At 44.4% G+C, this 14,928-nt stretch overlaps 1 pseudogene; it reads left to right on the top strand.

Moving 5' to 3' along the window:
- Positions 1-14,928, top strand: part of LOC139372283 (partitioning defective 3 homolog B-like) — a 201,501-nt pseudogene that overhangs the window by 135,646 nt on the left and 50,927 nt on the right.

Raw genomic sequence — 14,928 nt, 5'->3', positions numbered from 1 at the left:
TGTTAGCTACAACGTCATGTCAGCCATTTAGTTTAATACTTGTTTCTGACTGAAAAGTTCCGTTACGGAAATCCCTCATTTGTTTAGGGAAAAATATTCCCTGAACCCTGAGCTCTCTTTACTTGAAACATGCAAGTGTCGCATGTACAGTATGTGGCCAAGGCCTGACTTATAGCCTTTCATAATCACATCAATAAATTGGTTTGAACAATCTCGGAGGACGTGAAAACGAGACTCGAAACGTTTGCTCTGGAGGTAGAGGGGAAGTCGGATCTGTGGAAGACATTTAAGTTAGTTGTGAATGCTACTGGAGATCAAGGTAAAGGAGGGCAGAGGAGCAAGCGAGTATTATGTGGACCAAACGGTTGCTGTTAGATTACAATATAAATTTTTTCCTGACCTTTTAGAACAGCGTATACAACACTAAATATGTAAGCGCACCAGAGAGCCGGTTCTAATTACAGCAAACTGAAAACAGTTGCATGCGTTCGTGAATTGCTCTTTTATTTATTGTTTAGGCTAATTATTCAAAGCTCCGTTTATTACATTTTGAACAAAAATTCTTGATTCCATTTCAAAGCATGAACGCCTCGTAATGCTGTGTGATGGCATGAACAAATGAATGAATGATTGATTGATTGATAGATACTATATATTGAAATATAGGCCTAAATAAGTTATGGTATTAAGACGAAACATGATGTGCTCTTAAGCCTACATACAGCTCAATGGGGGTTACTATACAAAGCCTCCTAATGATAACGACATTGCTTATTATTATAATAATGATGATGATAATAATTGTAATGACTAAGTAGGAGATCAAGAAAACGAGGGTGTGGGAGCGAGAGCTGCTGGCATATTATGTGTGACAAACAGGTGCTGTTGGATTACAACATTCTTTTTCTGCCTGTTTGGAACAGTATAAACAACACTAAATAAATTATAAGTAATAGCAGTCTTTTGTAACGGGGGGAAAAAAGTGTAAAGCATTTATTAAAGCATAGCAAAGATTTAAAAACAGACGAATCTGTGAAACTGCTTTATCCAACATTTTGCCCGTTGCATGAGGCTTGGTGCTCACGGAATCAGTAGGCTATTAAGCAAACACTCAAACAGGCAACAAAAGCAAGATCTGTCTTACTTCTGTAGATATATAGGGATGATTTATAAAGCCTGGCACATCTAAGTTAGACTATTGATTATAGACCTAATTAAGTTGGGTTTGCCACCCTCCTACATTTTCTGAGACAATTAGTCTAAGGCAAGGGCTGTTTCCTCATCTCAGCTGCGGTTATCGTTGCTATTATGCACATAGCGACATAGGGAAAGGCACCAATTCTACGGCGAACTGAAGATCATGTTTCAGAACTGAAGACAGTGACCGTATCCAACGCAGGAGAAAACGCATTTGTTACAAAATAATATTAGTGTTGCGCCATTATTTTGACATAATATAACCACATACAATTTCAGTATCACGTGTCTTAGAGTGATGTGATGGACTGTCCCATCCCCGTGGCCTCCGCTATGGATTAGTCCACTGAGACGGGCGCGAAACTGACAGGTGGTGTCTTGTGCACCATGAAAGAAAGAAATTGTGACTGCTCGACTAAAGGAATCTCGGGTGACCATCAGCCTATTGACAGAACAATCATCCAGACTAAATGGAGTCAGCCCTCGTTGACATTTTGACCTTTGATACCTCCCTCTCAGGTGACCTGTCAGAGCAGAGCTCCGGCCGAGACACGCCCGTCGGTGGCTCATCCCGCCAGGACCAGATTGAATCAGGGGCAGGGAAGAAGAAGAAGAAGAAGAAGAAGACCAAAGGGAAGAAGAAGAAAGAGAAGAAAAGCAAAGAAAAAGTGAAGAAAACTATGAATTCTGAGGACCAGGAGAAGGCCAAGAAGAAAGGATTCAGCCTCTTAAGGTAGGGAACCATTCACAATTTTACAGATGCTCTTATCCAGAGCAACTTACAGTAGTGCGTGCATACATTACGTTTTTGTACTGGTCCCCTGTGGGAATCAGACCCACAACCCTAGCGTTGCAAGCTTCGTGATCTTCCAACTGAGCCACACGGGACCAATGTTTCATCCTCTTTACGTTTCATAATATGTATCTCTGAATTCTAGTTCCATTCTTGCCTCTTTTATCACTCCCCTTTCCCAACTGTTCAGGTCGTTCAGCCAAGGCTTATTACAGTATCACTCACCCAACGTTTTCTCTACGTTTTCCCCATCCCAATAAGCACCTAACACATCTCTCAATTTATTTCACTAGTACAGGGCATACCAACCCTGTTCCTGAATAGCTACCCTGTAGGTTTTCACTGTAAACTCAGTTGTAACTAACCTAGTTCAGGTTATCAACTAGCTAATTATTAGAATCAGGTGTGCTAGATGAGGGTTGGAGAGAGAACCTACAGGAAGGTAGCTCTCCCGGAATAGGGTTGGAGAGAGAACCTACAGGAAGGTAGCTCTCCAGGAATAGGGTTGGAGAGAGAACCTACAGGAAGGTAGCTCTCCAGGAATAGGGTTGGAGAGAGAACCTACAGGAAGGTAGCTCTCCAGGAATAGGGTTGGAGAGAGAACCTACAGGAAGGTAGCTCTCCAGGAATAGGGTTGGAGAGAGAACCTACAGGAAGGTAGCTCTCCAGGAATAGGGTTGGAGAGAGAACCTACAGGAAGGTAGCTCTCCAGGAATAGGGTTGGAGAGAGAACCTACAGGAAGGTAGCTCTCCAGGAATAGGGTTGGAGAGCCCTGCACTAGTTCTAAGCTAAGAATTGTCTTGCTGAGATTTTGTGTAATGTGATACTGTATAGCAAAAAGATGGTTATCAATCTGGTCTTGTTATTACACCATAGAAGTTCAAACATTTGTGATTCGATTGCGATCATAGATGGACTTATATAGAGCCTCAATGTCTATCGATTTTAGGCCCTCCGATGAGAATCCAATCGTCCAGCATGTCAGTGGTAATGGTGGGGAGATGTACGCTGTTAACATCTGACTTGGTACCAGGATGGACACACACACAACCTTTTACTTGGTTGGTTTCTGGGAGGGTTGCAGGCGGGAGATGGAGAGGTCACAGGACAGGGCTGTTGGTATTGGACCTCTTATCACACACGTACACAGATATGCATGCACACAGATGCTCACAGTGCACACACAACACATGACAGGAAAGGGCCGTTGACATCAAATTGGTAGTTACGATCTTGCCTCATTGCTGGAACTCTCCAACGGACTTGAGAGAGGCGAAGGTCGAGAGTCATGCATCTTTAACGGCTTCTTAACACACTGCTCGCTTCACCCTGAAGCCAGCCACACCAATGTGTCATTGCCCAACTGAAAACCAAAGTCAACTTGCAGGCGACGGCCCGATGCACGATGAGACAAGGGTGAGACCACCCTGCCAAACCCTCCACTAACCCGGACGACGCTGGGCCAATTGTGCGTCGTCCCATGGGACTCCCGGTCTGTAGTGGCGCCTCAGCACTGCGATGCGATGCTTTAGTCTGCTGCACCACTCGGGAGGCCCTACACACACACAGACTTGCAAGTGTACACACACACACACACCCATGCTCACACACTTACACACTAACCACACTCACACGTACTCTCACTTACACCACACACACACACACACACACTCCATCACAAACTCTCTTGCTCCCCAGCTTGTTCTGATACAGTGAGGGGGAACCTCAATGGAGAAGGTTAGAGACATAGCCTTGTGCTCTCTCTGACTACTCAATGGGTTGAAGGCTTTAGCCAGGACATTCTTGAACCATTTGACTGAATCAAAATTCCAAAACACATTTACATCGGAATTCAACTTCCAGCCAAGTGTAGTCTTAAACGCGAAGTGCAGTTGGAGCAGAAGTGGAGGGCAAGACACTTAAACGCTCCCAGAGTTTCCACAAAACACACGCTCGGTTCACTCTGGCCTGATGATTGAATGTGAACTATGACTTAATTAGCTGGAATACGGTGTAGCTCCTTCTCCATCCCAAATGGCACCCTATTCTCTAAAAAGGGCACTACTTTTGACCAGGACCCATAGGGCTATGGTCAAAAGGAGTGCACTATATAGGGAACCGGGTGCCATTTGGGAAATATCCAATCTAATTGTAGATCACAAATGTTTTACTCTGATGGCTGTATTTCAAACTGGAAAATTAAAAACATATGATTCTAATTCCCCTCTGATCGAAAGTGTGTGCAACAGTGTGTGCGGGACAAATGTATTTTGAGAAGCGGAATTATTTTCACGGCCGTTATGGTTTTTATGCATGTGTACCGTATTATTTTTGGACTGCCAGATCCTTTGTTTGCGTAGGCAGGACTTCCACCATCCGTTTTGTTAGTTGGACTCACCGCTCAACAAGGCTATTCTGAAATCAAAACACTGACCGTGCCAATATTAACTGGATTATTGTCTTTGTTGCCCTCTGTCTTTTTCTCGTTATTTTGCTCTTTCTATCTTATCGTACTTAGTTTCTTTATTTTTCTCTTTCCCTCTTTTTTTTGTCCCCTTTCCCTTTATTTTATTCTTTCCCCCATTCTTGAGAGGACAACAGTATGGTCTCTATGCATTCACAAAATCTAGTAGATACTTCCATCTCAGATTCTTCTTCCAAACAGCTTCTACCCCCAAGCCATAAGACTCCTGAACAGCTAATCAAAATGGCTTCCCAGACTATTTGCATTGCCCCCCCCCCTTCTACGCTGCTGCTACTCTCTGTTATTATCTATGCATAGTCACTTTAATAACTCTACCTACATGTACATATTACCTCAATTACCTCGACTAAACGGTGCCCCCTGTATATAGGCCCGCTATTGTTATTTACTTTTGCTCTTTAATTATTTGTTGTTGTGATAGGCATGTGTATAGGTGGCAAGGAAGTCAGGCGCAGGAGAATTTATCTTTATCTTGAGTAGTTTAATGATTTAAAAAACAACTCCAAAACCATGAAAAAATACACAAAACAAAGTGGGTACGAGGACCCGACGCGCACCAATGCACACAACACGAAAATAATAACAAACCATCTCTGACAAAGACATGAGGGGAAACAGAGGGTTAAATACATAACAGGTAAAGAATGGGATTGGAACCAGGTGTGTAGGAAGACGAGACAAAACCAATGTAAAATGAAAAATGGATCAATGATAGCTAGAAGACCGGTGACGTCGACCGCCGAGCACCGCCCGAACAAGGAGAGGCATCAACTTCGGTAGAAGTCGTGACCGTTGTTCTTATCTCTTACTACTTTTTTTGGAGGGTGGGGGGTGTATTTTCTTAAAACTGCATTGTTGGTTAAGGGCTTGTAAGTAAACATTTCTCTGTTAGGTCTACTACACCTGTTGTATTTGGCGCATGTGACAAATAAAATTTGATTTTTATCTCAACTGCACTCCCCTCGCCATCCACACACTCCTACACACTTCACATTCCTATCCCCCCCAACCATAAAGACGGTCTTTGATGCGAGATGACTGGTTGTCCCTTCAGTACCTACAACAGTAGAGATTGAAGTGTCCTTGCCGAGCGAACCGCCTGAGGGAGTTTTGGCATTGACAGGCCTTTTGAAGATCAGCCACGTTACTCGTCCGCCACATGAGACTCCCCACCGTGTGCACACATATACAGTACACTCTCTCATAGGCTCTTATGAAAGACGTGTACAGTATGTTCAGCACAGAGACTGGTGTGGCAGCTTTTTCAAAGTGCTGGCGAAGCCTAAAATTGACGTTATATCCTCATTGGGTATGTGTGCAAGACGTCTACATTTACTGCACGATGAGGTGTCTCAATGGTCCAGTCAACACGAGCCTGCCTGTTTTGAGGTCCTCTTCCTGACTGTGGCCGACTGACCGTGCCAGAATACCCAACCCATAATTGTATTGTTAATAGTTGGCTGATTGGGTATGCGGAAACAGGTAGTTTTGCAGTATGTGACATTTAGAACATTTTGTGCGCTTTAAATGCCAAGATGTCGTACCGATTTCAGCTTTTCATCTTGTACAAATTCGCTGCATGCTATTAAGGAAAATATATTGTCTTTTCAGACCCACGTCTGTTTGACAGCAGCTGATAATGAGCTGATAATCAGATAAGGGCAATTCCACAGTAACAAAGATTTTTCACTTTAAAATGTATGTCAAACAAAAACCGATCAGTGCAAAGTTAAACAAACCTTTTACAACTCTACTTATAACAATTTCTCCCCCATGAAAGAAAAATGACCTTAAGAACAGTGCAGATGCAAAGTTTGGTAACAGAAGGACAGTTTGTGCCTTTTGTGCCGTCATTCTGTTGCCAAACTTTGCACTGATCTTCAAGTAAATGTGTTTTTGTAATACTTTCAGTGAACATTGATAAAAGTCGTTCTCGTGCATAGAGTTGTACGGTTAAACTTTGCAATCATCGGTTTTAGTTTGGCTTACATTTTACCATGTTACCAAGGAATTGCCCATAAGAAGACTCATTGTGCCAAAAGGAATGAATGGCGCCAACCTTACAATTGCGCATCAGTGAATGCATTCTCAGTATGGGTGAGCCAAGTATGTTGTTTGCTGCTTACTGCATTTTTATTTTTTTTACTAAACCGTATGTTCTAAATAGTATGTAGTATAATAAGTACACAATATTTTGTTTTAGTAAGTAGTAGTGAAGACAAATTCCGGACACGGCCTGTGTGTCTGTATGCATTCGTCTGTGTGGCTGTTTGTAGGTTGTATTTACTCTTCTGCCTGATCACAGCTCCAATACCAGGCACTTTCCTGTGGCCTGTATGTGTGCGTATCCTTGTACATTTGTGCGCCCGGTCTTTCTATCCCACACTGCTTCCCTCTCTCTCTCCGTCACCCTCCCCACCTCTTCTGCCCGTCACTCCGGCTCAGAATGGCTGTCACTAAGGCCCTCGGTGTGACAGACAGACAGGACACGGCCGTCCCCGCTACTACTGCCAAATTGGGGACATGAAAGCCAGCATGCTGATCCGCTGTTTACAAATCCCCTTCCGCTTGCTTCGATCCTCTTCCCTCTCTTTCTCTCTTCCCGGGGACGGATGTAATCCGACAGGGAAGCAAGCCAATTAGCAGGGCCAGTTCCGGACCTACATTCTCTCATTTCCATCAGAAAGCCCAGTATGTGGTTATGTTATCCTAAAGGATGGGCGCCATAGACGGACCACACCCTCCTCAGACCCTACTGTAAATCCCCCATAGATGGCCTGCATCCCGATTTGCCACCCTTCTCCCGAAGTGTACACTTGCACTTCCATCATGGATTTAGCTAATGCTTACACCAATCCAATACTTTTAAATCCATGACGGGGAGTGTGCAAGTGCACACTTTTGGGTGAATTGAGACTTAGGCGTAGTTCTTGTAAGTGGACTAGAGTGATGCTGGAGCTGTAAGACGTGTTTAGATGTGTTTACGTGTCGGGGACATTAAGCTGTGACGAGCTGAAGCTGGGATGTTTTTCTGAACCGTAATGTTGTTAGCTAAGTTTGTCATGGTTTGTCACGTCATGGTTTACCGTTTTGACGCTTTGAAGACTGGTGTCTCTTTGTCCTCACAGGAGGGGATTTGTTGACCTTAGGTTTTCACCTCAAAAACATGTCGGAGTGTCTTGGAGAATGTTTGTCTGTGTTTTTTTGTGTCTGTTTGCAGGTTGCGTTCACTCCCTAGTTTGTCTCACCACTCATCCTGTGGGTAAATGACTTACTTAACAACTAGAATCTTTGAATAGTCAGGGCAGTAGTTTTCATTTCATTTCATTTCGTTTATTTTTTTTATTTTTTTCAGTTTTCTGGAATGTTGATTTAAAAACCTGTCCAATGTCCATCAGCAACCACCACCAAATTGCCTCCTCCCTGAAAATGTTTGTCGTTCTGAGGCACGGTGCATCCTATATCCTATATTTCTGGCATGGCGCAATTCTAATTTATATCTTTCCTATGGACGTCAACAGCGGCTCACGCTATCGAGGTACGCAGCCCGAGAAAAACAAATTATATATATTTTTTTGCTCTATGTTGGACTGCTTCCTGAAATGATTTGGTAATTTACTTGTTGCCGCGGTGACCTGTCAATCAAGCATTAGAGGGATTTTGGAAGAAGAAAAAATGGCCAAAGAAAGGGAAAATCCCCATGCATATATATCAGCTACTAAACCGTCAACATGACGGGCAGGCTTCTTCTTTCCTGTATAGCATAGCTCCCTTAGTACAACACCATTGATCTATGTCAAGAGGTTTGGACCGCTTGGTGTAATGGCTTGGGCTTTGGCCTGACAAACAAAGGGCAGGCGGGTTCAAGTCCTTGTATTGCTAATCCCGCATTCAGTGCAATATATTGGCATGTACGATGATGGATAACAAGACAACCTCTAAGGTAAATTGCTTCAGGATACGTATATCAAATCAAATGTATTCATGTAGCCCTTCGTACATCAGCTGATATCTCAAAGTGCTGTACAGAAACCCAGCCTAAAACCCCAAACAGCAAGCAATGCAGGTGTAGAAGCACGGTGGCTAGGAAAAACTCCCTAGAAAGGCCAAAACCTCAGAAGAAACCTAGAGAGGAACCAGGCTATGTGGGGTGGCCAGTCCTCTTCTGGCTGTAACGGGTGGAGATGATAACAGAACATGGCCAAGATGTTCAAATGTTCATAAATGACCAGCATGGTCAAATAATAATAATCACAGTAGTTGTCGATGGTGCAGCAAGTTAGCACCTCAGGAGTAAATGTCAGTTGGCTTTTCATAGCTGATCATTAAGAGTATCTCTACCACTCCTGCTATCTCTAGAGAGTTGAAAACAGCATGTCTGTGACAGGTAGCACGTCTGATGAACAGGTTCCATAGCCGCAGGCAGAACAGTTGAAACTGGAGCAGCAGCACGGCCAGGAGGACTGGGGACAGCAAGGAGTCCTCATGCCAGGTAGTCCTAAGGCATTGTCCTAGGGCTCAGGTCCCCCGAGAGAGAGAAAGAAAGAGAGCATTAGAGAGAGCATACTTAAATTCACACAGGACACCAGATATAAGACTGGAGAAGTACTCCAGATATAACAAACTGACCCTTACCACCCTGAGACCGAGTATAGCCCACAAAGATCTCTGATCTCCGCCACGGCACAACCCAAGGGGGATGCCAACCCAGACAGGAAGATCACATCAGTGACTCAACCCACTCAAGTGACGTACCCCTCCTAGGGACGGCATGAAAGAGCACCAGTAAGCCAGTGACTCAGCCCCTGTAATAGGGTTAGAGGCAGAGAATCCCAGTGGAAAGAGGGGAACCGGCCAGGCAGAGACAGCAAGGGCAGTTCGTTGCTCCAGTGCCTTTCCGTTCACCTTCCCACTCCTGGGCCAGACTACACTCAATCATATGACCCACTGAAGAGATGAGTCTTCAGTAAAGACTTATATATGGACGTCTAGATATTCCAGACATATGTATATGGCTAGACGAAAACACCAGTCAACCTCAGAGGACGGATGCTCATCATCGTCCAATGAAAGCAGCTCATTGAGCCATCGGCGAGTTGTCTCCTGGTCATCTGATCTCCAGCACTTCAGGTCCTTCACGTAACTGGCTGAGTTCGACGTTGCAGTCGAGACTGACTGATCTACGAATCTCCGATTTGTAGATCAGTCACAATTCAGCCATGACGCATCGCGGTTTTGATGCTCGTGATTATGGCCTCTGTCTTCATGGAGGCTGATCCACCAATTAAAGAAGCTCATTAAGACCTCTTCAACCAATATAAGAAGCCCATTGAGCTATCAGGACGTTGTCTCCTGGTCATCTGATCCACAGCACTTCAGGTCATTCACTCTATCTTCATCCAGCAACATGGAGGCTCATCGACCAATGAAAAAGCCCATTGAGCCATCAGTTAGTTGTCTCCTTCTACTGGTCATCTGATCTCATTGCTTTGTGTCATTCACTCTGTCTTTATCCAGAAACAAAATACGCCGGGAAGCGATTACACCTCTTCCCATTGCCGCCGTCCCGTCGTCAAGCTCAATGTGATCGATAGGTATCTGCCGTGTGTGTGTGTGTGTGTGTGTGTGTGTGTGTGTGTGTGTGTGTGTGTGTGTGTGTGTGTGTGTGTGTGTGTGTGTGTGTGTGTGTGTGTGTGTGTGTGTGTGTGTGTGTGTGTGTGTGTGTGTGTGTGTGTGTGTGTGTGTGTGACGTACCCTCCCTCACAGGAAAAGATTAAGTGGCTCTTATGAGGTCTAAGGAGAAGAGCAGGAGTGGTCACAGCACGTTAACCTCTAACCGTGCCCTTTTCATGGGGTAGGAATGCAGTCTGTAGGGGGGAGTTGGGGATATGGAGGGTCACACTTCTTTCTTATTCTCTCGTTTTCTTCATTGGACTGTTTTGAAATCAAAGTGCAGTGCAATTATTGACTGACCAATGGTACATTCTCTCTTTCCCCCCTCTGTCTTTCATTACAACTGCTCACTACTTGTTAGGATCTTTGTCATTGTTCTGGTGTGTCTGAATCCTCGACACCTTTAGTAACCTGGATGGAGTAGTTCTACTGGGACCTTTGATCAGTCACTCTCTCACCCTACGGTATCTCTTCATCACGGTTTCTGTGTGCTGTCCTGGACTCGCGGCTGGAATAGTGACTGGCTCAAACAGTGCTTGGAGAAACACACACACACACACAGATGAGCACATACACACCTACACAGATCAGCACATACACACACACACACACACACACACACAGATGAGCACATACACACACACAAACGCATGTGCACACACATGCTCACTCACTCGCACACACAAACACAAATAATCACTCACTTGCGCGCACACACACACACGCCAAAGATCACTCTCTCCCTCCCAAATGAGTGTGAAAATAAGACGTGTAACTGACTTGTTAAATATTCATTTGTTTTTGACAGAAATGGGGGGGAATTGGAGACAAGACAAATTGCCTGGAGCTAGCGCTTTGTGCATGAATCGTTAAAATATGCCAGAAGTCAGAAACGCAAACAATTAAAATAAAGCCCATATTTCACGTGCCGCCCTTGGGTGACAGATACATCTCTCACTCTGTGGCTGTCAGAGAGGGAGTGCCCCCCTCCCTCTCTCCTCTCATTCCTCTCTCGGCTAAGCAGTCTGATTGACGCAGCGTTACACCCGGGACTGGCCAGACACTGTTTAAAGATGCACACTCACACGCACCTTTCACTTTTCTCACACAGACACGCCATACACCTTTCACTTTTCTCACACAGACACGCCATACACCTTTCACTTTTCTCACACAGACACGCCCTACACCTTTCACTTCACACATACACACTCGTCCCTCGTTAACGAAGACACTCCTGATAACATTATATCTACCACACCAGTCCGACCTCACACCCTGAAAACATATTTTTCTCTCCGTCTTGTCGCTTACCCACTTTTACTCTCTCGGTCTCTCTCTCTCTCAACTCTCTCTGCTTACAACCCTACTTTCTCCTCAGTTCTACTTCCATTCCCCATTCTGCCTCTCGATATTGGTAATCATATTTTGTGTTGCGTTCATTTCTTAGACTGTATATCTTGATTTGGTCTGTGCGTGCTGCTGGATTTCCAGGACGTCAATGCCACTGGATGTGTGCGGGTGCACGCATACTGCATCCCATCGAGGAACCGTTAAATCAATAACACCGTACATTTTGGGCCTACAGCTGAACTAAACGGTATTTCACTCAAAGCTCGCTTCAAGACCGTCTTTATTAGCGATGATCCGAGTTGGCTCGACGGCAGTGGCGGTTCTAACGGCAATAGATTCATCTGGGAGGGTGGTTTTGATCCATTTGGTCGTGTAACTCGTAATACGAAGTGTTAATGGGAGGTGATTCAGCCCAAATTGCCGCCGCCTGCTGCAGTATGCATATGGAGAGGAATAAGATAAATAGATTTAATTATGCCCCGTGGGAATAACGAGAGACGAGAGACTCTGTTTTAATTATTGAAGAGGGGCGTAGCTTTCTGCTGCCAGGAAGGAACTGGGATTAGCTTATCATGCTGTCAATCAAGGGACGAGGAAGGTAGAGAGGGATATAGTGGGGAAGAATGTGGAGGGTGGCAGAGTTCTGTGTGCGTGTCTGTGTTTCTGAATGAAAGGACACAAATGAGAGTCATGACCCCCTGATTTTTTTAGATGGACCGTTTCATTCTTTCTCAACATACTTGTAAACTTCTAGCTTCTTAACTGTCCTCTGCGTGATGTACACTACTGCAGCATTCCAGTGTTCTGTACCAGAAGACACCAAAGAGCCCTTGTTACATCACACCTCTTTATCTACAGTTGAAGTCGGAGGTTTACATACACTTAGGTTGGAGTCATTAAAACCCGTTTTTTTTCAACCACTCCACAAATGTCTTGTTAACAAACTATAGTTTTGGCAAGTCGGTTAGGACATCTACTTTATGCATGACACAAGTCATTTTTCCAACAATTGTTTACAGACAGATTATTTCACTTAAAATTCACTGTATCACAATTCCGGTGCGTCAGAAGTTTACATGCACTAAGTTGACTGTGCCTTTAAACAGCTTGGAAAATTCCAGAAAATGATGTCATGGCTTTAGAAACTTCTGATAGGCTAATTGACATAATTTGAGTCAATTTGAGGTGTAACTGTGGATGTATTTCAAGGCCTACATTCAAACTCAGTGCCTCTTTGCTTGGAATCATCGGAAAATCAAAAAGAAATCAGCCAAGACTTCTTGACGTCTGGTTCATCCTTGGGATCAATTTCCAAACGCCTGAAGGTACCACGTTCATCTGTACAAACAATAGTACGCAAGTATAAACACCATGGGACCATGCAGCCGCCATACCGCTCAGGAAGGAGACCCGTTCTGTCTCCTAAAGATGAACGTACTTTGCTGCGAAAAGTGCAAATCAATCCCAGAACAACAGCAAAGGACCTTGTGAAGATGCTGGAGGAAACGGGTACAAAAGTATCTATATCCACAGTAAAATGAATCCTATATCGACATGACCTGAAAGCCCTCTCAGCAAGGAAGAAGCCACTGCTCCAAACCGCCATAAATAAGCCAGACTATGGTTTGCAACTGCACATGGGGGCAAAGATCGTACTTTTTGGAGAAATGTCCTCTGGTCTGATGAAACAAAAATAGAATTGTTTGGCCATAATGACCATTGTTATGTTTGGAGGTAAAAGGGGGAGGCTTGCAAGCCGAAGAACACCATCCCAACCGTGAAGCACGGGGGGTGGCAGCATCATGTTGTGGGGGTGCTTTGATTCAGGAGGGACTGGTGCACTTCACAAAATAGATGGTTCTTCCAAATGGACAATGACCCCAAGCATACTTCCAAAGTTGTGGCAAAATGGCTTAAGGACAACAAAGTCAAGGTATTGGAGTGGCCATCACAAAGCCCTGACCTCAATCCTATAGAAAATTAGTGGGCAGAACTGAAAAGCGTGTGCAAGCAAGGAGTCCTACCAACCTGACTCAGTTACACCAGCTCTGTCAGGAGGAATGGGACAAAATTCACCCCACTTATTGTGGGAAGCTTGTGGAAGGCTACCCAAAACGTTTGACCCAAGTTAAACAATTTAAAGGCAATGCTACCAAATACTGATTGAGTGTATGTTAACTTCTGACCCACTGGGAATGTGATGAAAGAAATAAAAGCTGAAATAAATCATTCTCTCTACTATTATTCTGACATTTCACATTCTTGACATAAAGTGGTGATCCTAACTGACCTAAGACATGGAATTTTTACTAGGATTAAATGTCAGGAATTGTGAAAAACTGAGTTTTTAAATGTATTTGGCTAAGGTGAATGTAAACTTCCGACTTCAACTGTGGTTGTTAATTGAACTTATCCCTACTTGTCTCTCTGGCTTCCAAAACTTCCAACTCCACCGAGGTACCGGTAGAAAATACACACAGCAATCTAATTACCGTGATAACATTTATAGGCTGTGAGATTAAGTGTTCTCTCTCTATCTCTCTCGCCGCCTCTGGAAGCCTCACTGTTCTCTCTATATATTCCTAAGCTCCAACCGTACCCTACTTTCATGGGAGCTTTAGCTTATCCCTCCCTCTCTCATTCTCGTTTTTTCTCTCGTTCATTCTCCATGTGCGCTTTCTCGTTGTCGTTCTCGCTCTTTCTCTCCCAGCTTGTTATTTTGGTACTCAAAGGCAGATGCCTATTTAGCTGGCATTATGGGTGATCAACTCCTCGTGCTGTGTGTGTGTGTGTGTGTGTGTGTGTGTGTGTGTGTGTGTGTGTGTGTGTGTGTGTGTGTGTGTGTGTGTGTGTGTGTGTGTGTGTGTGTGTGTGTGTGGTGTGGTGTGGTGGGTGGGTGGGTGGGTGGGTTCAGCTGGGTGGGTGAGGTCAGTCCTACCCATCTGGAAAAATGTCAGAGGTTTTGTGTGCGTGGAACTGGAAGTGTGCGGGTGCCCGCAGTGTGCACGTATTGCATATGTAACACCAGACGCACCATCTCAGCTATTAGCCTCATTCATTTCCATCATAAAAGACAGACGCCATCAATGAGCTCCCCTGACAGACCGACAGACAGACTGTAAACTGTCTCCTGACACATCACTCTTGCCGACTGAACACCTGCTTGGACTGAATGCCTGTTTAGCTACTTGATAGTGCTCTCTGCTTGTTGTCACAATGTAAAAAAATAAAAGCAGCTTCATTTCCTGAGCTGCCAACCACAGAGATGATAATGGAGGAAATGAGTCTAGCACACATAGGTAAAAGTGTAGCTAGCACACATACTGGTTATAGCGAAGCTAGCACACATACTGGTTAATAGGCCACAGTATGTTTCTTCTCTTACTCTCTCTATTTCCCTCCCTCACTCTCTCTGTCTCGTCTCTG

The sequence above is a fragment of the Oncorhynchus clarkii genome, chromosome 18 (genome assembly GCF_045791955.1).
Source record: "Oncorhynchus clarkii lewisi isolate Uvic-CL-2024 chromosome 18, UVic_Ocla_1.0, whole genome shotgun sequence".
NCBI classification, from domain to species: domain Eukaryota; kingdom Metazoa; phylum Chordata; class Actinopteri; order Salmoniformes; family Salmonidae; genus Oncorhynchus; species Oncorhynchus clarkii.
This window is presented reverse-complemented; position numbering and strand designations above follow the sequence as displayed.